This window comes from Balearica regulorum, chromosome 1 (assembly GCF_011004875.1).
Source record: "Balearica regulorum gibbericeps isolate bBalReg1 chromosome 1, bBalReg1.pri, whole genome shotgun sequence".
NCBI lineage: Eukaryota > Metazoa > Chordata > Aves > Gruiformes > Gruidae > Balearica > Balearica regulorum.
Genome location: NC_046184.1, coordinates 211,031,511 through 211,053,999, shown reverse-complemented (window position 1 = coordinate 211,053,999; position 22,489 = coordinate 211,031,511). Strand labels below are relative to the sequence as shown.

The following is a 22,489-nucleotide window of genomic DNA, read 5'->3' as shown; positions in this document are numbered from 1 at the left end:
CTAGGCATCTTTCCTGTCCATCTGGATGATGATTCTTTCAGTCTGCTGGAGTTTCCTCAGCGGTCCAAGGTGCACTAAGGAGGAAAATCTGTAAACCAGATGTATCCTCATGTGTTGCTTCAAGAACTCTTAGACATTAATTAATCACGCTTATTTATATATCATCTTCTATTCCCAGTTAATAATGTTTAGGTTTTTACTTTGTTTTTAATAAGCACTCTACTAATTACGGACAGATATTTCATCCCTTTCATGTAAAAAACGTGCACCATCCTATTTCTTTCCAAAACCTATTTAGTGAATAGTTCCCTGTGTTCTGCATTACTGTTAAGGATTTTATTATCTTCACCTAATGATGGATCTACCCCATTGCTCAGAGCTTTTTTTCATCCAAATAGACTGAAACAGTCCTTTTTATAGTTCTCAGTCCTGCCAGTTATATTTCTCTCATATTTTTAGAACCTATTATAATTTTCTATACTCGATATCTTTTGATTTACATCAGGTGATACATTTTTTCTTTTTATTTCTGATGCCTTTATTTCACCATGGAAGCAGGAAGAACTTCTGAACCTATTCTGCCCTTTCTAGAGCTGTAGCTGCCACTGCGAAAGATTGGTCATTAGGGTCTGGGATGGCAGAGCAGTGAGTTGGAGGATCCATTCTCGTAGCGTGTTAAGATGCTACCTGAAGGCTTGGCCAACTTTTAGCCACGTGCATATAAACTGCAGATGCAGATGATGGGTTCAAACTCTGTGGCTGTGGCCAGAGTCCAGTGGGAGTCCCTGATGACCATTGCTTGCATCCATGGCATGAAAAGTACCTTTTTTTGGTAGCATTTTTTTCATATTGTGAAGGTGCCTGCTGGTTTTCTGTTTTCTTCCTCTGGAGGCAAGTTCTACTGTAGTTTTTGCTTGGATGGTTACATGAAAATAAACCCAACCAACAAACCATATGTAAGGACAGAGGCTAAATTATCTCCTCAGCTGAACCCAGCAAATCTTGACAACAGACTCCTATTTCTCTGTCCTGGGATGTCTGAGTAGTAAATTCTGCCCAGAGGCACAAATGCGTTGCTAACAGAAATTGTGTTTTTGACTCGAAAGCAGAAGGTAACTGAATTTTCACCAGACCTTTGAGGGAATACAAGAATAATAGTTTGTTATCTTTTAAGTACTCTCTCATCATTCACCTAGGTGCTTGGCGTGCTGATCAATGATATGGAATAAATTCAGCCTGACAACCTGCGGAGTTCAGCGTGGAGATCGTGCCCTACGTTAAGGGCATGCAACCCAAGAGAAAATGTAGGTGTGCAAACAAAAGCAGAGCTGGATCAAGAGTGACTGTCAAGGCAGAAATTAAATAGCCAGGTTCATGGGTCCTGTTTCAGGATTGCAGCCCTGGGGCCAGCCCTTAGCTATCTGCATGACATGTGCCTGATTCCTTAATCCGTGGGTGTAAAGTCTGTGTTGCAGTTATTGTCTTGAAGGGAATACGTTTGTGGAAGTGCTACATTGTTTTTTATATTTGCAAGTGGACTAAGAGGTTGGTGACTGTCCTATTTTGGGTACAGGGAGAGGACAGTTTTGAAGAAACAATTGTCACCTTGCTACAGAGCCAAATTAGAGCTTTCTGAAAACAAGATCATAGAGAATCAGTTTATTCTGGTTTAATTCTGACATTAAAAAAAGGCCTAAAATTAGTCCTGGGTGTGACAGACAATATTTGGACTTTTACTTGGTTGTCCACCATTATCTTCAGTTCCAGATGGAGGGAGTTCTTGCACGATGGAGAACTGGAGGTGCTACAAGCTAGGAGAAACTTCAAGGTCTGACAGGCGAAAGAATCACAGAGAAAAGATGGGAGCCTGCAGCTCGTGCACAGGCTGCGAGAGTTTCAGAGAGGAGCAGGGAGGAGGGAACAGGAGTGCTGGTGTGGGGTCTGCTGTTTCGCAGAGTCCCCGAGTCAGAAGCAGCAATGGCTTAACGTGTGGAGCCTCTTCTCCCATGGGGCCGTGATGGGCCAGAGGAAAACTGTGTATAAGCCCTGCATAATCTCTGTTTGATTTAAAATAATCTCTTTGGTAGCATATATGCTAGTAACCAATGCTTGGCAATATTCCCAAACCGGAATGTGATTGCCCTTGCTGTTAAATTGTTAGCAGGGTCCCTGCACATTTTGGCCCAGGCCAGTGCTTCGTGATTTGGGAGCCAGCCTGGGTGCAGGACCAGGGGCCAGGTTAAATTTCGGGACAGTGGGAGAGTTTGGTGGCACAGACATGAGCTGCTCCAAGCCCACTGCCTCAGGGCCTGGGAATCATCTTGGAAACTTCTGAGTTACTAATTATCAACACAGCCTTTGAGGTCTCTCTAATTAAAAATTTCAGGATTCTAATAAACCCTCCATCTTCTGAGTCCAAAAGGCTTTCAGATCTACCTCACAGCTGTAGCCAGCCCAGGGTCCTGTGGCACTGGGTTTGGTGCGTTGACCCTGGCTGAGGGCCAGGTGCCCACCAGAGCCGCTCTATCACTGTCCATCCTTAACTAGACAGGGGAGAAAAGGTGCAACGAAAAGCTTGTGGGTCAAGATAAGGACAGGGAGAGATCACTCATTAATTTTCGTCACGAGCAAAACAGAGTAGAGGAATGAGAAATAAAACCAAATCTTAAAACACCTCCCCTGACCCCTCCCATCTTCCTGGGCTCAACTTCACTCCCGGCTTCAATCTCCTCCCCCCCCAGTGGCACAGCGGGACGGGGAATGGGGGTTACGGTCAGTTCATCACACGGTGTTTCTGCCGTGTGAGGGGGAGGACTCCTCTCATCGTTCCCCTGCTCCAGCATGGAGTCCCTCTCACGGGAGACAGTCCTTCACGAACTTCTCCAACGTGAGTCTCTCCCACAGGCTGCAGTCCTTCACGAACTGCTCCAGCGTGGTCTCTCCCATGGGGTGCAGACCTTCAGGAGCAAACTGCTCCAGCGTGGGTCCCCCACGGGGTCACAAGTCCTGCCAGCAAACCTGCTCTGGCGTGGGCTCCTCTCTCCACGGGGCCACAGGTCCTGCCAGGAGCTTGCTCCAGCATAGGCTTCCCACGGGGTCACAGCCTCCTTCAGGTGCCTCCACCTGCTCTGGCGTGGGGTCCTCCACGGGCTGCAGGTGGAATCTCTACACCCCCTCATCCTCCCTCCATGGGCTGCAGGGGGACAGCCTGCTTCACCATGGTCTTCACCACGGGCTGCAGGGGGATCTCTGCTTCGGTGCCTGGAGCACCTCCTGCCCCTTCTTCTGCACTGACCTTGGTGTCTGCAGAGTTTCTTACATCTTCTCACTCCTCTCTCTGGCTGCAAAAGCTCTCTCTAACTGTTTTTTCTCTTTCTTAAATATGTTATCACAGAGGCGCTGATTGGCTTGGCCTTGGCCAGCAGCGGGTCCGTCTTGGAGCCGGCTGGCATTGGCTCTATCAGACACAGGGGAAGCTTCTAGCAGCTTCTCACAGAAGCCACCCCTGTAGCCCCCCCGCTACCAAAACCTTGCCATGCAAACCCAACACATGGGGTTACACCATCCCTGGCAGCATCTGCAGCTTCTGACAAGCACATGTGCGTGTGAAAGCCAAAGGCTATCGTTATATCATTAGAGCTGCAAGAAATGCAGAATGTGAACATGTGCTATAAAGATTTTTTTTTTTTTTTTTTTTTTTGAAGTACATTGTTGCCCTGCAGTCAGAACCAGGAACTACTGCTCAGTTTGAGATCTCCAGGCGGCAAGGTGCTGCTGGGTGCTACGCAGCCTGGTGGCACCTTGCAGCCTTTGCAGCGCTGGAACTGTCAGCCTGCCAGGAACTTGAGGGTCACCCCTAATTTGCCTATTTATTATTGATTGAATGCTGCATAATGTGCCAATTTGCATAAATCCACATAGACTTTTAATTTTTAATTAATGCATATCTTTTTTTTTTACAATCTTTAATATATGCTATCAATCCGTTTCATGGACTATGGGGAGATAAAAACCAGGTGAATGAAGCCAAAGTAGCAAATGGCACTTCCTGACCTAAGATTCACCTTTCTTCCCAGTCCTGATGTGCTTTTGAAAGCGGTTCTTAGGCAATGAGCCACATTTTCTAACTGTTCCCGTGCTGCTACTTAGCACAGACCTACCATGAATCCCTCTGTAGCTGCTCATGCAGACAGATGCAAGTCCATTTAACTGCTGTGACTTACTCTTCCGCACTTACAGAGCATTGTTTGTGGTGCCTCTCCTGAACTGCAGTATCCCTTTCCTGGGATAGAGAAGATTAGGATGGGAAAAAAGATATGAAGCAGAAGTATAAAATTGATGGGGGAAGTGATGGTCACAAACTGGCCATCACACATTTTACCCCTCCACAATGTTTTCTAGCTATAAAATATTTATGGGGGAAAAAAATCATCTTTTAAATGTCTCTAAGCTTATTTTTCAAGTAAATAAATAAATCTTGAAACTTTGTGCTCAGAGGAAGGGGGGGGATTTTGTTTCTGTCGTCAGCTGCAAGGGAGGGTATAGAGAGGAGCCAGAGTCTTCTCAGGGACGCACAGCGATGGGACAGGAGGCAGTGGACACAAATTACAGCAAAGGAAATTCCAATTCATTATTAAGAACAAAATCTTCACTGTGACAGCAGTCAAATATTGGAAGAAGTTGCTCAGAGAGGCTGTGCAACATGAGTCCTTGGGTATGTTCAGAACCCAACTGGACAAGGCGCTGGGCAAGTGGACCTGCTCTGAGCATGGGGCCGAATGAGATGAATTCTGGAAGGTCCCTTCCAACCTGAATTATTTATTGATTCTGTGACAATCAAATAGATCTATGAGAATCAGAATAGATCTTTTACAACATACACTTCCATTTCAACTAGATAGATATAATTGATAATTTAGCAGTGCCTAAGATGGTGTAGTTCATGGTGAAAGTCTGTACCTGTGTAAATAGTGCTTGGGCACTGTGCTGAAATTACTTTGAGAGACTTCAGTTACCTGTTGTTTGAAGCACATTTCATGTGGGTAACATGTAGAAAGGTGACACAGGATTTTTTTTTTTTCTCATAGGACACTAATAAGTAATCGTATCTTAATGAGGCACTAGGAAATTATCCTGCAAAGCCTGGCTTATTTTGCATGAGGGTGTATTAATAGATTTACTGTGTAGCAGAGCTCAGGTTCTACCCATTCCGTGAAAACTGAATGTTAGGTATTGCATGTGTATAAGGTAGTGTGTCTTCATTTCAGTGTACAGGATGTATGTGTGAGGGGTGTAAAGATTCCTCTGCATGAAAATTGCCTTTCAGGATAGCTAGATAAGTATTTAGAAACCTTCTTATAGTAGAAAACGGCTCTAGCAAAAACGTTGAATTTATTGGTTCATATTTTTTATCATATAGAGCCTGGTAATAAAGTTCTCCAGAAAATGTTCAAATCAAAGTTCTCCTAGAAAAAAAGAATGAGACTTTTATCTAAAATATGTTTTCAAAGATAGATACCACAATATTTCTTGCTCTGAACTGAGGATCCCTGAAAATCTGGTGATTTGGGGGGACAGAAGTTGGTTTTAGGTGGTCTTGGTTAGGGAGCTGCTTTGAGCAGCAGAGCAACCAAATAACTACCACAGTTTCTGTAAGAAGAGTTCGCTTTTAGTGCTGCTGGTAAAGACGACCATGAAGTGTGAGGGGACTCTAGAAAACTTACATAAAATACGTTGAGAGAGATTGCCTGTTAATTCTCTTTCTTGCTGATATATGTGGTAACTGAGGTGGGTTTCTGTTTGCCAAGATGATTAGGATTTGTACAAGTATCGTGACTCATATAGCTGAGGAACCGTGCTGAGTCTTCCTCTTCCCATTCTAAAGCCCCAAATGCTACTCTCAGCTGAGAAGTTATCCACAAAGTATTTCTTTTGATGTTCTCTCCTACAGTAGCATTTTTATGCTAAAACAGTAAAACCACAACTATATGAGCAGAATAGAAATGATGAAAGATCAGCTGCAGGATTTTATTTGTCACATGTACTCCATTAACAAAATATTTATTGTTCTTGGAAAGGATGCGTGTCGTGTAATAGGAGAAACTGTTCACTGAGAATGCTGCATCTGGGTATTATGTGCGCTGTTCACATGTTGCAGAGGGAAAAAACAAACAAAACAAACCAATTACAAAGAAGTGAACACCTTATTATGTAAAAACACTGATTTAGGAACCATCAGCAACACAATATCTTGGGCCCAGGTATGTTCATGTATCTGGACATTTAGCTCCTGGGGCAGTCATTGAGGGTGTAGCTTCCTTTGCAGAGAAAATCCTAATTTTTCTAATAATCATTGTTTAGTTGATGACACTACTGTGTGTTAGAGGACACCTAACAGAGCACCTCCTGTATCCCCAGTAAACTGCCTACTCATTTGTCCTTTAAATTACTCCACTTACTGGTCCTTCATATTACGACTAAAGGGAAGAATGTTTTGGTAGGGTACATTTAGGCAGGATATTATGATTTTGCCCAAGTGTCAGTATAGTCCAGGTGGGTTTCTAGTTCCTAACAGCGCCGCTCTCCTGATGAGCTCCCTCCCAGGCTGCTGAGCATCCTCATCCTCCACACAGAGCAATGCTCTGGGACTGGCTCTGGACTGGACACGCACATCACATACCACCTGGTGTTTGGCAGGGATTTTTCAAATCTACGCGTTAGATTTTTTAAGGAAATTGCCAAAATATCAAAATTAGCTTTCACTGTCTAGCTCTGTTTCCTAAATCTACATAGAAAACCTGCCTGAAAAATTAGGAAAAAAAAAAGTGCCACAATGCAAAATATCCATTAATATGTCATGGTTAGAATCAAAGATCACTGGAAATAGAGAACTGGAGAAACTGTAAGCAGAATAATTGCATCATTTTTCTCCTCTCATATGTTAGCCCAAAGCTCCAGAGATGAAGTACCTTTTGGCAAGATTAGATCCATGAGTCTTTCACCAAGTTTCGCCTGGACTTACCACATGGACTGTAAAATTATCCTGGTCCTAATAATGTTCAGTACATAAAGGACATGCCTTCAGGTAGCAGGTTGCATCTCGACTGTAATTGAAAAGTCCTCAAATATAGAAAATAATGTGAAACATTCTTTAGATTTCAGCAGTCATAATATTTATCACATAGCTCAAACAAATCATTAGCTTAAATTAATATGGGACATTCACTTATAGTAACATTACTTCAAAGAAAAAGATTAGCTTTTCAAAATGATATTTTCTCAGCTGTCAATGCTGTCATCGGTGATTATATACTGCGTGATGGCATTTTTCTTCCTCAGTACAGTATTAAGGACTAATCTGAGTTTTTTAGTGGCTTGTCCCTCTGTCATTTTTTTATAATATATACACCTAAATTTTAATGAACTGAACATAGGCTGTGTCTGTTTTATTACTACTATATAAGAAGAAATAAGAGGATTTTGTTTTGATGGGAAAAGTAAAAAATAATGTCTGGCTCCAGTGTCCAATCTAATGCCAGTCAAGGGTATTTTTTTTCCCCCACAGGAAGTTGTTAAATTTGTTGACCAGGTGTAAAAGGGAAGTTAAAGAAAATCAATTATTTGCAGGGAGCACTGTGTTAAAACAATGCATATTAAGATCCCAAATGGATTTAATCCTTCCAGAAAAAAGAGGCCTTAATTTCTGGTGGTTTCATTCAAAGAAAAACCCTGAAGTGACTCTGTGAATATTAACATGCTTTAAATTTTACATACATTGATTTCATACATTTAATTGATTTTCCCTAACTTTCTCCAAGTCTTCTTAAGTCAACAAGTTTGTAGTTTAAAACCAGATGCTTATTTGAAAATCAATTAACTGCAAACCAAGCAAGGTATAAAGGTTCATTCTTCATTCTATATTATATTGGTATAGGAATTCTGTTACAGGAAGAAAAATGTTAATTATGATTTGACTTTCAAAATTATGTTTCTTAGGTTTCTGAGAAAAGCCAAACACATATCTCAAAAACTACAAGAAACATGCATATATAATTAATTGAACAATTCATCTGGTTTTGTGTTCATTTGCATTTAATTTCCATCCAATGTTTGGATGAGCTTATTGTTACTAATATTTTTATAATTAACGTATTTCATATGAGTGTTTGCCCAAGAAATGTAATGCTAATAATTTACGTCTCACCAGACAGAAAGTGAAGACATAGTATATGATTATGAAAAACTCATATTGTGAAAACTAACACCATAATGTTCATAAATCATCTATAGGCAGAGGGCACCTACTAGCTCCCGTGAGATCATTAATTTCTGATAACTACAAAATAACTCATTAAAAAAAACAAGGAGAAAAAAGAAACAGAGAAGAAACCGTATATTCTCTTCAAATTATTTGCTCAGCTCTGCTGGTCGGTCATACTCAGAAAAGTTTTATTTACTAGACTCTTTATTTGGATATAGGTAATGTAGTGTAAACACACACACAGGATTTGCATTTTTCGTCCTTCTAAAAGTCCTTATTGCTGCAGTGGGTAAGAGCTGAAGTACAGTAGTCCAATGAGATGCTTACTGGGAAACAAAGTAAATAAATTTACTGGTTAAAAGCAAAAAGGTTTTTTTCTCTCATAACTTTCTGGTACAAGAAACCTAATTTTTACATGCCCAGAACTTTGATGATACTTTTGGGGATGTAGTTCTTTATTACTTTCTACAGAATACCATGACATCCATGGGGTCACACATCCCGTCTGTTAAGACACGAAACTGGCTACAGTCTCCACAAAGAGTCGTCATCTTCTTAACTGCCCCGTCCTCTCATGGTGGACTGTAGACAGTGTTCTCCGTGTAAGGGTCATATTGTTCCCTTCAAAAGTAGCCCATTTTCACGATCTTACTGCGTTTTTATACATTGTTATTAAAGTTCTTGTTTGGTACCAACCCTAAGTAGTATGGATTGTCCACCTTCCTCATCACCTCAGGGTCGCCTTGTTTTTATTGTTCTCATTCAAGTATGTCACTTCTGATTATTCTGCTCCCAAATTACATTTTAAAGGCCAATAAGTGTGTTCTCTGACAACTGGAGCTGAAAAAGTTGCTTTAATTTGTATCCACAGTGACAGTGCTTTTTTATTGTTTCCTCTTATATCCCTCAGATCGACATATACTACAGTCTGCTATGCAATATTGCAATATATATTCAATATTGCAATATATGCAATATTGGGAGGGCCCACGGATTGTTTTTTGTCTAATCCTGGTTAAAAGCAGAAAAAGAGACTGGAGAAAAATCACTGCTTGGACTTTCCAACTCTTGCAAAACTATTTGCTTTGAAGGTGCTGAGGTGGCCTGCAGCATTAACATTTAAATCCATCATTATTTTTAGTTTATCTTCATAGTACTTGCATGAAGCAGTGCTGAGCTGAGAAAGTGAGTCGCAGAAGCAGTGTCTGTCCCAGGACACACAGGAACCAAATTCCTACAGCAAATGTCCCAGGTTCTCACCTACTGCCATTTGCCTCCTTCTTTCCTTTTCCAAGGTGCTCTGGTAAGCACACGGGAGAGAAGGCAATCAGCGTTGTCCTCCCCACTGCTGCTCTTAATTTATCTTTTACCTTTGGTCTGTACTTTCCATATGATTTCTTTCCAGTTCAGGCATCTAGCAGAAAGCTGGTCAGAACTGCTCATCCTCAGCATCAACATGTACAGTCGTCTTGTCTGTTCAGTTCTTCATTATTTCCCGACAAATCCCATTATATAATTTAAGAAATAGTAGCCAAATGTTCTTGTTGTATCTACATAGTGTGAGTTATTTCAGTAGGGTTTCACTCAGAGATTCTGATGCTGTATTGAGAATAAGTATTTATATTTCACCTCCTTTAATTCTTCAGTTCAAGATCTTAGAGCACTTTCCCACTCCTAATTAATCCTTCAGCTATAAGTGGTTCAAGAACAGAGCATCTAATCAGTGTCCTGGTTCCTGGGTCCCATCAGACACAATCCTTACAAAACGGTGGCTTGTCCTTAAGTGCCCAACTCAGCTCCGATTCTGTGGAAGTTGGTTGCGAGGTACAGATGTCATGCGATGCCAGACATTTCCCTGATCATGGTTATTGCTGACCTGCAGATGGAGTATCATTGCCATTCACGCCTTCAGAGTGCCCAGACAGTGCAGGAATACACTGGGCATGAAAGTCCCCTCAAAGCAGGTTCACCAGGGTGCCATCACCCTTAGCTAACCAAAGGGGTTTCTGGTGAGAGTTGAATTAATCTGTCTGTCAGTAGAGCCAAGGCAGTAAATCTGCAGTTTCAGTGGTCTTGTGAACCATGCAAGGCTACACATGATTCCTGCGCAGCTCAAGGAGGGTTTGCCATATCCCAGCAGAGCAGTTATTTCTTCCTCGCTTTTCAGAGCAATACTTCACTCTGATGCTCCTGCAATTGCACATATTCTTCCTTGCTGGGAGGTACTTTCTCGGCGCATTCACAAGTAATGGCAAAAAAACTGCAGAAGTAAATTTTGCAAGAATGGCTGGCACAGACCTCACTTGAGTATCACCTGCTGTCCTTCCTCGGCTTGTCTGCATCACAAACTGCTTTAAATGTTCAGGCTCCAGGAGCAGCATAACCGTGGAGTTCAATATGAGTAGGTTATATTCACTCATGGTGTCATCTAAGCTGGTTCATTTGAAGCTAGCATGGGTTTCTCTACATTGCTCTGCCATCTGCATTGTAGTTAGTCATCCAGGCTTCAAATTTTCTTTCCTGAAAGAAAACTGTAGGAGGGGAAAACTTAATCTAAAAGAGTGTGCGTACTGATTCCTGTGCTAGCTCATTGTCACAATCGGTGCAGAAGGCATCCTCGGCTATGCCACTTTTTTTTTTTTTTTCAATCTACAACAAATGCAGGCCTGAATTTCACAGTTTTCTCATGAAGACTGTTCTGTGCGCTCTGCTGGTGTCCCTTTCTGTGGATAGCCCTTGCAGTGCTGCCATGGGCTTCTTCAATGAAGCAGACCTGCCCTCTCCACCACGCATACCATACCTCTTACCGTGATGTCTGTAGAGCTGTTACTTTCCCCATGCGTCAGTAATTGCTGTAGGTAACATGAAGGACTATGCCAAGCTGACAGATTTTCATCACCATTCTCAGAGGAGTCAAGTGTATCATTCCTATGCTGTACTTCTTCCCCAAATCAGCCACCTACTCCTCCCACCATGGAGAGCACACAGAGTTAGACTGTGAATCGCAGGAGGATCTTCATGTCACTCCACCATTCTTTGCCGTACAAAGCTGTGAAATCATTTGCTCCCTCCACCAGGATTATAAGGAGTTGACTGTGGGACCTTCTGTTTGTGTAAAAGATGTGTAGATGATGCTTGTCTGGTTTGCTGCTGAATCTAATCTTTTACCTAATAAAAAGTGGATCTTGAGGTACTTTTCCAGCTCTTGAAGTTAGTATGTCCTTCATGATTTGGTTTGGGTTGGAACATCAAGCTTCAGAGAACATTACTCTTTTAAAAGGAAACAGCAGAAAGAAAGGAATGGGAAACACGGGGTTAAAGGGAAAAGGAAAGTCCAGACAACAACAACAACAAAAACCAATTCTGGATGCAAACTATTATCATCCAAGTTTCTCTGTTCTTTTAACCAGCAGAACCAATCTAAGCCACACAGAAAATCAGCATGTGTGTGAAGTCTCAGACTGCTCCTGAGATATCCACTGGCTTTTAAATGGGCTGGTGTAGTGTTCCAGGTTCATGGGGTGCTATAAAAGGCTTTTCAAATCAAATTCCAGGCAGCCTCTCCAGAGGCTCTAGGGAAAGTGCCATCTGGCCTTCCTTCCTTTTAGCAGCTCTTCTTTATTACTGATAAGATCATTCATATTCTTGAGACTATGAAGCCACCATTAAGAGAGTTCAGCCTTCCTAACTAGCAAAGCAAGTTCTTGTCATTGCCCTTGATCAACTGGAATTGCTCTCTTGGGTGTCTGTTCATTCAGACCTAGCTGAACATCCTCTTTAATTCTCTTCTTTTCAGTATTTTTTCAAACACAGTCCTCACTGAGAAAGAGGACTTGAGCTTGCACTCCACACTTGCAGCAAAAAAGATGTCACTTGAGGAAGAAAAGCATTGTTATTCAGAAAAATATTATTATAGTAATAGCACTTGTACAATCCTTTACATCTTCAAAGCCCTGTGCCAGCTAATTTATTAATTAATCTAAATATACATTTTTTTTTCTTTTGTACTTACAAGGATTAATTTTAGAAACTGAAAGTATTTAAAAACTGTTCCTACATGTACTTGCAAGTCTGCTACATTGAGAGGAAATTAATTTCTCCATTGCCTTGCTGTGGCAATTAAATTCATTTATATTGTCACTGCTGTTTATTTTGTAATGCATGATGCATGTAGGTTACAGCAATGCAATCTTCTGTCTGAGTCAATGCGTGGTACTATTTTACTGTATATTTATAAAAGGACAAATTCTCATTGGATTCAGACCACAGACAGTGGAGTAGCTTGTGTAATTCATAAATCCTCAGTGTTCTCAGCTGGAATTAAAAGTTTGATAGATTTCTGTACTCAAAAGGTACAATGATGTCCCTGTCTCACCCTACTACCCTTCAGAGAGTAGAGGTATTGAAATTCCCCGTAACTAGTGGTTACCTTTATCAAATGTAATAAAAGACTTTTACAAGTATGCTCAGCTGATTTTGGTTTGAAAAAAGGTAGGTCTCAGAATTAACTACGCTCATATGGATTTCATGGCAATTCTTAGCTGGATTAGGGAGGGAGAGCTAAGTTAGCGCCTTTGCTGGGAGAAAGGTAGGACACGACCTGGCTAGTGACCTGCAGCCATCAAGGTTCTGGGTTTTGTCTTGTATGGGACCCAGGAGAAGCTTTGCTGTTGTGAAATGTTGCAGACTGAAGCAGAGCAATGGGTTGAGTCTGAGATCAAAGGAGAAACATCCATAAGAAACGAAGGTTTTTTTAGATCCCCTGATCATTGGAAAGCTGAGGCTTCTTGTTATTACTGTTCTTCTGGATGTTACTGTCTGATAAATTCCCAGTCCTTTTTTAAATCCTGCTGTGCCCTATGCTTTAGAGATACTCTCTGACAGTGCCATCAACAGGCTATCACATGAACGAGCATTTCCTTTAGCCAGCGTAAATCTGACAAAAATTCACTAAAGGAATTGAAGAACATAATTGCTAAACGCAAGGTACTGAACAAACACCTCTTTAGTGTGTATGATGGCTTCTTGGGCCACATGGCAGGAATTACTGACCAGTATACTGATCATCCGTACCGTCTGGCGTAGCCTGGAAATTATCTCTGCTGGTGCACATTTATTCACCTCGAACTCTGGGTCCACACTGTGGAGATCCTGGAGATCTAGTTTTTCTTCACTGGGATGCAAGTCGATTGTACTAGCTCATTTGTGATCTTGATAGTATCAAACCTGCCTTTAGTTACTCTTAATTTGAAGTTTCCTTAGCTGCTTCTTGAGTGGAAAAGGTAACTACTCTTGTTATTCCAGCTGAATGCCCTGATTTTTCCCCAGTGATCTGTGTGCTCACTTTAGATAGCAAATAGGATGTCTGTGATGTGTAGTCAATATAGTCCACATGACTATGGAAAAAAGAAGTCATATTTTGGCAGCAAATGGGAACACTTTTTTTTTTTTTTCATTTTTAGATCATTTCTAGTTTGCAGCTTGAAGCAAAGAACCTCAAAGTCAATACCAAATGTGTTTGTTACAAATACCTTAAAAATACATACTCTCTCTATACGTAGGTATAGAGAAATCTGGCAGCCATATGGGATTTTCACACACCTGTCAGTGAAGTGAGAAAGTTCAAATGTGAGATCTCACATTCTGCACCAGAACAAATGAACAGAGCCTCGAAGCCAGGGGTTGTGCGATGAGTGTATCCATTCACCGAGTAGATAGCCATGTTACGGAGCACCACACTGCTGAATATTATGGCAGTATCAGCTATGAAATATTTCCCATGGAAAGGTAACACGGAAGCCAGGCTAGCTAATTAAAAATTGCAAGTAAGTGTGAAATGAGGCAGCAGTTTTTCTTGGAATTATGGCTCTTGTGTAATACCGCAGGCTGTGGTTTATGCATGCCACCTACACACAGCAATGAAATATTGCAGTGCCTTACATTATTGTGAGCCTGGTCACTTTTACAAACCTGTACTTCGGTACGCGTGAGCTGAATTTTAGGGCAAATGTTATGTTGGTCAAGGAGATTCAGTCAAACATTGCTTATGATTGATTGAATATGTCTTAAATCACACTGCACCAAATTATTATAAGCACTGTCATGTATACGTAGATTCTTGGGAAGACTCTTCAAACCTGAATGGTTAAGGCAAAACAAAAAGGAAAATAGATGCCACTTAGGGCATACTGGCACATATGGTTTGAAACCTGTCTTTTATGAAAAAATAGGTCAGAAAACCCTAATTAGTGCACAAGACAACAAACTTCTGCTCGGGGCATTGTAAAGAACCTCTATAATTTGCAAGTGAAATGTGTAAAACCCAGGAGAATAGAATATGGCTCTATAAGGCAAATCCAGTGGCACAGATCTTTTCGCTGCTTCTCAATGAGCCAGGGTCTGTCATTTGGAATATTTCTGCCCATATTGGATTATTCCCAGTCAGCATCGCTGGAGGATCCAATTATTGGACCTCAGCTGCCCTTTCCTCTGAGAAAGGCAGAGACATCAAAACCATTACTCTGATCAAGTCCTGATACGTCTCCCCTGCATGCTGCCACCCAACTATACACAGCTTTTCCTTCATGCAAGCCTCTATAGTAAGAGCTAGTAGCACATGCAGAAACACTGCTCGTGCCTCTGGCCTTTCGTGAATTTTTTCTCAGATAGCGAAGGTGCTGAACACAAAGAGATAAATGAGGAATGGGGGGGCGGGGGGGAGAAGCAGCTGAGGACAGGAGAAAGGGATATATATATATATAGGACTTGCCTTTGCTATGCATGAAATGCAACACCCTGTTCCCACGTCGTGACGCACATCAGCCGGTCCAGATGGTGAGAGGGGTTGGGTTTCTGCCTGGGGCTGCCGGCGCAGGCTTCATTTGCATTCCTCAGCCCAGTTGTTCGTGGAGAAGCATCCGGGCGATGCACAACTGCTCCCACAACTGTGCTCACCTTCCCAAGAATAACCTTGCGTCATGGTACCAAATGTTGGGAGAGTTTTACAGGCATGGGGAATGAAATGAGCTGGATCAAAATGGAGCCCTTTAAGAGTCGTCACCAGTGATGTAGAAATAGAAAATCATCCCGAATAAAGTGTTCATTCACACTTTGTGCTCGTACAAATAGCCTTGAGTTTGCGTAAAACACGTATAAAATTCCTGGAGCTCAACTCTGAAAGAGCAACTTCTGCTCCATCGTAAAAGCCTTGCCATACACAGCCCCTTCCCGTGACTGCTCCCTGGCTGTGTATTACCATCACCATAACCAGTTTTGCTTGTTAGGCACTAATTGTGAGCGTTAATTTGTGGCATGTGCAACAATTGTGATTGCTATTGCTGTAATTAATCCCATTTGAAAATGTTTAGTTTAATTGCTTATATCAATGGATGGAAGTTTTAGCTGTTTGGTTCTGTTATTTTGTATCTATACATTTACTTTAAAAACAATAGAAGCATTTGGAAAAAAGAAAGCATTAGAGAAGCAAAGAGCGTTACAAATGCATATTTATAACTTAGAGGATATTTTTAAAACCCATCAGCATTTTTTAAGAGGCTTTTAAAATGTACACATAATTTCCCCTAACAAGTATATTGCTTTTAACATTCATTCTGCCTGGAGTAATGCTTTTAGGTTATTCTTGCTAATGTCCGTGGAATTTGCCTGCATAATTTCCATTCATGATAGTGGAAGTTACGAACCGTGTGTTAGTCACTAAATAAGAACTGTGTCTTTAAGAAGGGAAGATTTTATGAAGATTAAAAAAAAAAAACCCATGAAAATTGTATCTAGAAGAGATTGAAGCTACATTTACCACTGTATTAAGAAATGTTTAAGTGAAGAATTCATGTTGGTAGATGGTTTCTCTCTGAGTTTTGCTTTTCCCCTGAAGAGCAGTGATCATTCCACCTTAACAAGGTGCAGTGATTGACAGGTAGAGATGTTGCACAGAGCAGAAGGTGGGAGTGTGCTCTATTGGTTTGTGCTTGTACATCCTGAGCACCAATTACTGTCACCGCTGCCAGCACTGATGTGTTTATCAGGATGAGTTATAGCAGAATATATGTACACAGGCAGTGTGTATGCTGGATGACCACCCCCTGTGATGTAAAATATGAGAGTCTGGGAGCTACCGTTTTATAATTCATCAGGTTCAGCAACTGAATGTTGTTGGTTGGCTTAGTTATAAAGGCAAGTGTGAACTGAACAGCAGACAGGAGCATCTCGCATTAAGAGTCCTGCGAAGCTGCATTTGGTGACTGGGCTCTGCTTTTGTTCAAGTGAATTCAGTTCTCGGTGAGTGATGGGGGTTCTGTTGAGCTAAAGCTGTTATTATATAAGCTGGGGAAACCTGCCTGCTAGTTTTTATGTGTATTTTGCTGCTGGAAGTCCTTGTCTGTGGTTGTTTTTAGATTTTGCAATATTTTCAGTTGTGTACGTTACTGGCACAAAATGAGATGAAAAGGAAAATGCAATGATGAATTATTCACCATAGTGCTGCGAGGATCTCTTTTCTAGCTAAAGTTACTTTCCTTTAGCGAGTGTGTTGGGGGTTCAAAGAAGCTGCAAACCAGCAAATCTACCTGTCATTAAATTGCTTTTATTAGCAGTTAAAGAGAGTGATAGCTATGGCTTTTGTAGCAAGAGGAAGAAAAAGAAAAAGCAAAAATCGGAAGCATTTACAAATTCTTTGCTTTTATGTACATGTGGCTTTTCAGATGCAGCATTAAATCTTTTGTGTGCAGCGAGGGGCTGCAAAGAATTTATATTGTAGAGCTTTTTAATTAGATAATCAGTAAAACGGTAGTCTCTCTCTGTTTTTGTGGTAATATGCTTAGTATCACATTAAAATGAATGATTCCCCATCTTGCATAACAACAGTGCTGAAATATGTGTAAGATGAAAGGCAAAGGGAGACTTTGAAACAAACTGTGGGAAACATGATATAGCACAGCAAGGGAAGGAAAGGTATATTTCCTATAATGTGTGCATTAGTTTTGAATTTCACCAGCTTTAGATTCTTTGCTCCGATTATCACTTGCTTCGTTACGACCTCTGCATCTTTTCAAGCAAGCTCCTTTCATATCTGTCCACGTTATCTTGTCAGCAACCGTTAGAGATCAGTAAGCCAGCAATTTTTTGGTTGTTGTTTTAACCAGAAAGGAATTGAAAAGCAGAGTTAATGAAACGGAAATATTAGCATTGCCGTACGATACCTGTATCCCTCCTCAGGAGAGGCAGGTGGTCATGAGGGACAATTTTACTTTTCCTTTGATCAGTAGCGGTATTACCAAAGGGACAGTCGTTGCTCCTGTCTCTCTATGCCTCTGTTGGGTTTTTTTCTCTGTGGGTTGGAGATGCAAGTTGGTTTTATCAAAATATCAAGAGGGCTTGGCAGAACAGCACCTGTTGTCTTATTGCTGTATTATTATTAATTGGAGAGAGACACTCTCTTCCAGAGACCTCTCATCTGGTATCAGTCCAAACTGTTTACTCTGTAGTGATTTAAACTTGTATTGTTCCATGAGTTATATGTGAAGCTGCAGGACAGATCCTGGTTTAATTAATAAGGTGTCTTATTTTAGCATCATTTTTTATTTAAAGAGGAAGGCTATTGGCTAAGTGGCCTTTGCCACAGACTTCCTTTGCAGAACAGATTTGAACTTACTCTTTATAAATCATAAATTTGGAAAAATCAGAATTTCTTGAGATCATTTCCTGGCTGTCTAACAGACTAGAACCTATTTCTAGGAAAGACTAGATACCTTTGTCAGCAGTGCTTTATTTAAGAGTATTTCACTGCTTTTTAAGCATTCAGATCTATTTCAGTGACCCCTGTGCTAGCAAATGAGATTTCTTGAAGTGTGAGCTTCTGGCTTTGCAAGTTCTCCTCCTTTCAGAAATCTGTGATATTGCATCCATCTGTCCTAGGCATTTATATTGCATGCATCGCTATGGTGTAATCTCAGCAATCTGAACATTAACCATGTAAATGTATGTACTGTAACTGAGGAAGTATAAATTAGGACAGGAAAAGCAACCCTAAAAGGAGAAAGTTATGATATGGGCATATGGCTCTTGTGGGCACCAGAGCTCCAGACTCGCTATTTGTTATAACACAATAAATTAAGCTACCAACTAGTTCAGCCTCCAGGCAGTGGTGTGGGGGCTTGGGCACAGATGAGACCAGCTTCTTGAAGTTCAGTCCAGATAAGACCAAGGAAAATAGCCAGAGGATGTGGCAAAAATCACTTTTTATCCTGGGTGTGTGCCTACTGCACCTTTCTGGTCATAGTCCAGGAGCGATGCTGAAGAAAAAACAACAGTGACTAAGAATTGTATTTTAAATCCTCTCTGGTCTGGAGAACATGGTTTATTTGAATATGAGTTTGCTGCTGTGATCCATGCCTCCCACCTCACAGTATGCGATGGCAGTGCTCTCCGTGGCGCGCCGTGCCTTAAGTCCCCTTAGTTACCAGGGCTGGTCCAGGTAACTGCCAGCTGTGTGGTTAGCGGTACCTCCTGCTGGAAATGCTCTACACCACAACTCCAAGAAGTATGTTGGCTTCCTGTTCATTTCCGAGTAGAGATAATATTTTAGGACTGATGCATAGCGCTTTCAGGTAGCAGAAATCTGCTCTCCAAGAAGAATCTTTCTCAGCTTTCGCCTTTTGCTTACAGCTGAAACCAGCCAAGGCACCTATGTTCAGATTATCTTTTGTATAAAATGTAGATACCTGGGGGAAAACATCTTAGATAAGAATTCTTAGTTTTGGAATGGATCTTTTTCTTTTTTTTTTTTCTTTGGTCTGAAATACCTTAGGTCTGCTGACCTTCAGGTTTGCTGTGAAGTCCCATGGCAGCTCATGGTCGACTTTTTGGTGCAACAGGGCAATGAATAACCCGGCATTACTCTTTGGGGAGTTATATTTCGGTTTGCAGTAAATATAGCTAATGTGTGCGACTGTGCTTTTTGTCTGTGTCAGAAGTGACTGGAGATTGCGGCGGCGGTGTGTAAACTCACATGCTTGTGTGCCTGTAACACCTCAGTTTGCCTCTTTCGAGCATATACATACACACACAAACTATACTTTTAAATAAAGGAATAAATTTATAATAGTCTTGAGTGCAGAAGGCTCTAGTGCATAGAACTGAAAAATATTAACTATCTATGAAATGTCATCTTTTTATTGAAGAGACCGATGAAGCGACATTGCATGCCATTTTGCAGCATTCTCAGATCTGAATTCAGTAGTCGTGACAGGTGTGAAACAGCACCGTGCAGACACCGTCAATCACAGTGATGTGCTCTCAGTGAGAAGTCCTTCAGTGGAAAAATGGGTTGGAATGATAGGTTAGACATGTAGTATGCTCGATGCTGAGAGTAGCCAATATAACTATGGCAGGGAAGAGACCGAACACAGTAAAGGATGACAATGCGTCAATGAAAAACAGTTGGGGGTTTCTATGTCCAGATAGATAGGCAGGGAAACACCATTTTAAAGGATTATCAAACACTCGGTGCATGAAAGGAGCAAATTTGGCAACTGGAGTAGAGAGAGAGCGTGTTCATAAACACGACGTGCTCTTTGATGTTGGTCTGCTCTTTGTGTTGGGAGTGAAATACATGCAAAGGCCTAATCCTGCAGAAGAGATTTTTTTTTAGGTCTTATGTGATTGTACAAGCCGGAGAGGATATTCGAGTTATGAAAACAGGGAAAGATTCACTTGTAAGCAAAATACATCTCATAGATGCTAAGTTTAATTTGTTTGTGTGTGCAATTGCTTGGTTTGTTTAGTGGCGCTCGGTGTCTTGGAATCTGGTTGCACTGCACTAAAGTTAAAAAAAAGGAGGAAAAAAAGAGGAGCTTTTGATGTAAGTAGTCATTGCTGTGGGGGAAAAAAAAAAAAAAAAAATCATAACCCCTGCACCTTCCTTGCTGCCACATGGTTAAAATGACAAGTAGATGTGTTCGTCCTTCAAACGGTCCATGTGAGGAGGGTCTGCTCCAGGTTAACAGAGCTGGTTCTGGAGAATTCAGCACCAGAAATCAGTGGGACTCAGATGTCAGTGGAATAAAGCGATACAAATGGCCTGCTTTCTGCGTGGCATTTAAAACAGTCTAGATGATCAAAAATATGAACAGTATCAGTCAAGGGTCCTTTTCAAGAGACAAGCTGCTCATGTCAGCTTTCGGTGGAGTTTCTCCATGTTTTTGGAGGACGTGCATGGTCAGAAGGGTGCTGGTTGCTATGACTGTGTCTCCATCACAGAATAGTTACAACCTATGGAGAAGCTGCCCATAAATAAATGTGTAGGATTCAACTCGCACCCAGAATCAGCCTTAGTAAAGGCCCTACAACTTTGAATCCTATAGGCAAGTATTAAATACATGTCCCAAGAATGAGCTGCACTGGAAGTCACTGTGCATTGCTCTAGATGAACACTTTTCATCTTTTACATATCGTGTGTAGAACAAAAAAAAAAAAATCTGTGGAGACCCACTTATATAGCCCTACATGGAAGTGGCTGTAATCCCTTCAGATTGCAGGCTGAAAGCACTCCCAAATATCTGCTGCTCCTCTGGTCCTCAGTTTTCTGTCTTGCCTGGAATCATCAAAGATGGAGCATATTTGTCATTCCATTTACCATTATGCCAACAGGAGTGATACTCATCTGTGACAGATTCATTCACTGTCTAAATAACAGTGGCATACCATCCTCTGTCCTGTGTAAACCTCAAGTTATTAGCTGGTTGCCTAAAGCGTAATATTAATATACAGTTTATTTTGTATGATAGGGAGAAACTTATGGCATCACTGTATTTCAGCTTGGGAAATACCAATACACTTGCTCAAAAGTCAGTCCAATAAAACTGCAGATGGAGTCCTCATTCGCAGAATAATTTCTTAGTGTTAAAATTATCCTATTATTTTAGCCAGGCAGGAGTGTAATCTGGATTGACAACAATCCTGAGAATTAATCTCATCTCTCCATCTCACTGGTCAGTGTGTTGTGTTTGAAGAACCTGCAAAGTGACAGAGTGGGACATGGCGTGTCCCTTCTAATTCATTACTGTACTCCCGATGAGATGTTTCTTGTTTGGAAGACAACAGAAACCCACCACTCTGTAAGCATGATTTACAATTCTATTTGTGCTAGGTTTTAAGGAAAGAGATGAGTGCGCTGGCATTTGAGCTAAGCGAATGCTAATTTAAGAACCCGCTATTATCCCTTTTTTGTATTGTGGTAATAACCTTTAACATTATGAAATAATAAAGAACTGATTGAACCGTGGTGTTTGCAGCCACATGCTGAAACTGGACGAGTGAACTAGCCAGGCAGACTGTAATCAGTTCACTTTGTTGGGTTTTTTTCTTTTATAGCTATTTATTTCTATATTTTAAGTAAATTGTACTCTCAGAAGCATTTTTGCTATATTCAGTAATGTGTACAATAAGTAGAAAAAACATTCAGAGCAGCTAGTAATACTCAGGAGCAAATGTTTCTACCTAGCAATGTCTAAGAAAAGTAATGGAAGTATTAATCACTAAAGAAAACTTCTACTTTCTTTCAAAAAAAACTACTTGTAGCCATTTTAAGAAGGAATAAACATAAATACCATCACCTTCAGTATACCTTTTCATGTAAATGGTATTTTGTTCTTTCTGTGTTTATTTACAGTACTGTTAATGTCAATTTGTTTATAGTACTAGATCTGTGTCTCCCACTACCAAAATATTCCTGGAGAAAGGCATCTGTTACCCCAGACAGAAAACTGTGGACAAAATTATTATCTGCTTCATGTCCTATGGAGTATCCGTGCCCTCCTCGGGAGGGTGTTTCTGGTACACGTTGCATAGAGAAATGACAGCCTGCACTGGCTGCTGCTGGCTTTGGGTTGGGCTGTACTTCAGAAATGCAAAAAGTAAAATCATTAGTAGGTGGCATTAGGTGAAACTCAGCTGTTACCGGCAGTTGTCTGTGTTTCTCCTCTTTATGTACAACCACAAGAGTTAAATACTTTGGTGAAATATACCCATCCAACACAGAACCACGTTTCAGAGGAGGGAGAAAATAGCACTCCTACATACAAAACAGGTTTTCCAGGCACGGAATTACTTTCATTTCACAATATTTTGCAATTTGTCAGTTAAAACCCCTAAAATTTTCTGTAGATGTTCTAAAATGTTCTTGTTTGAATTAAAGAAATTGTTCCGGAATACTGA

General features: G+C 41.0%; 1 protein-coding gene across 29 annotated transcripts in view; it reads left to right on the top strand.

Annotated features, from left to right (window-relative positions):
• Positions 1-22,489, top strand: part of DLG2 (discs large MAGUK scaffold protein 2) — a 1,060,789-nt gene that overhangs the window by 909,872 nt on the left and 128,428 nt on the right. The window contains exon 1 of one of the 29 annotated variants that reach the window (XM_075742479.1): positions 16,222-16,555. The exons of the other annotated variants lie outside the window; for them this stretch is intronic. The gene's annotated coding sequence lies outside the window, so the exon portion shown is untranslated. Of the gene's footprint in view, positions 1-16,221; positions 16,556-22,489 lie in introns of those variants that run through there. 29 annotated transcript variants of the gene reach the window in all.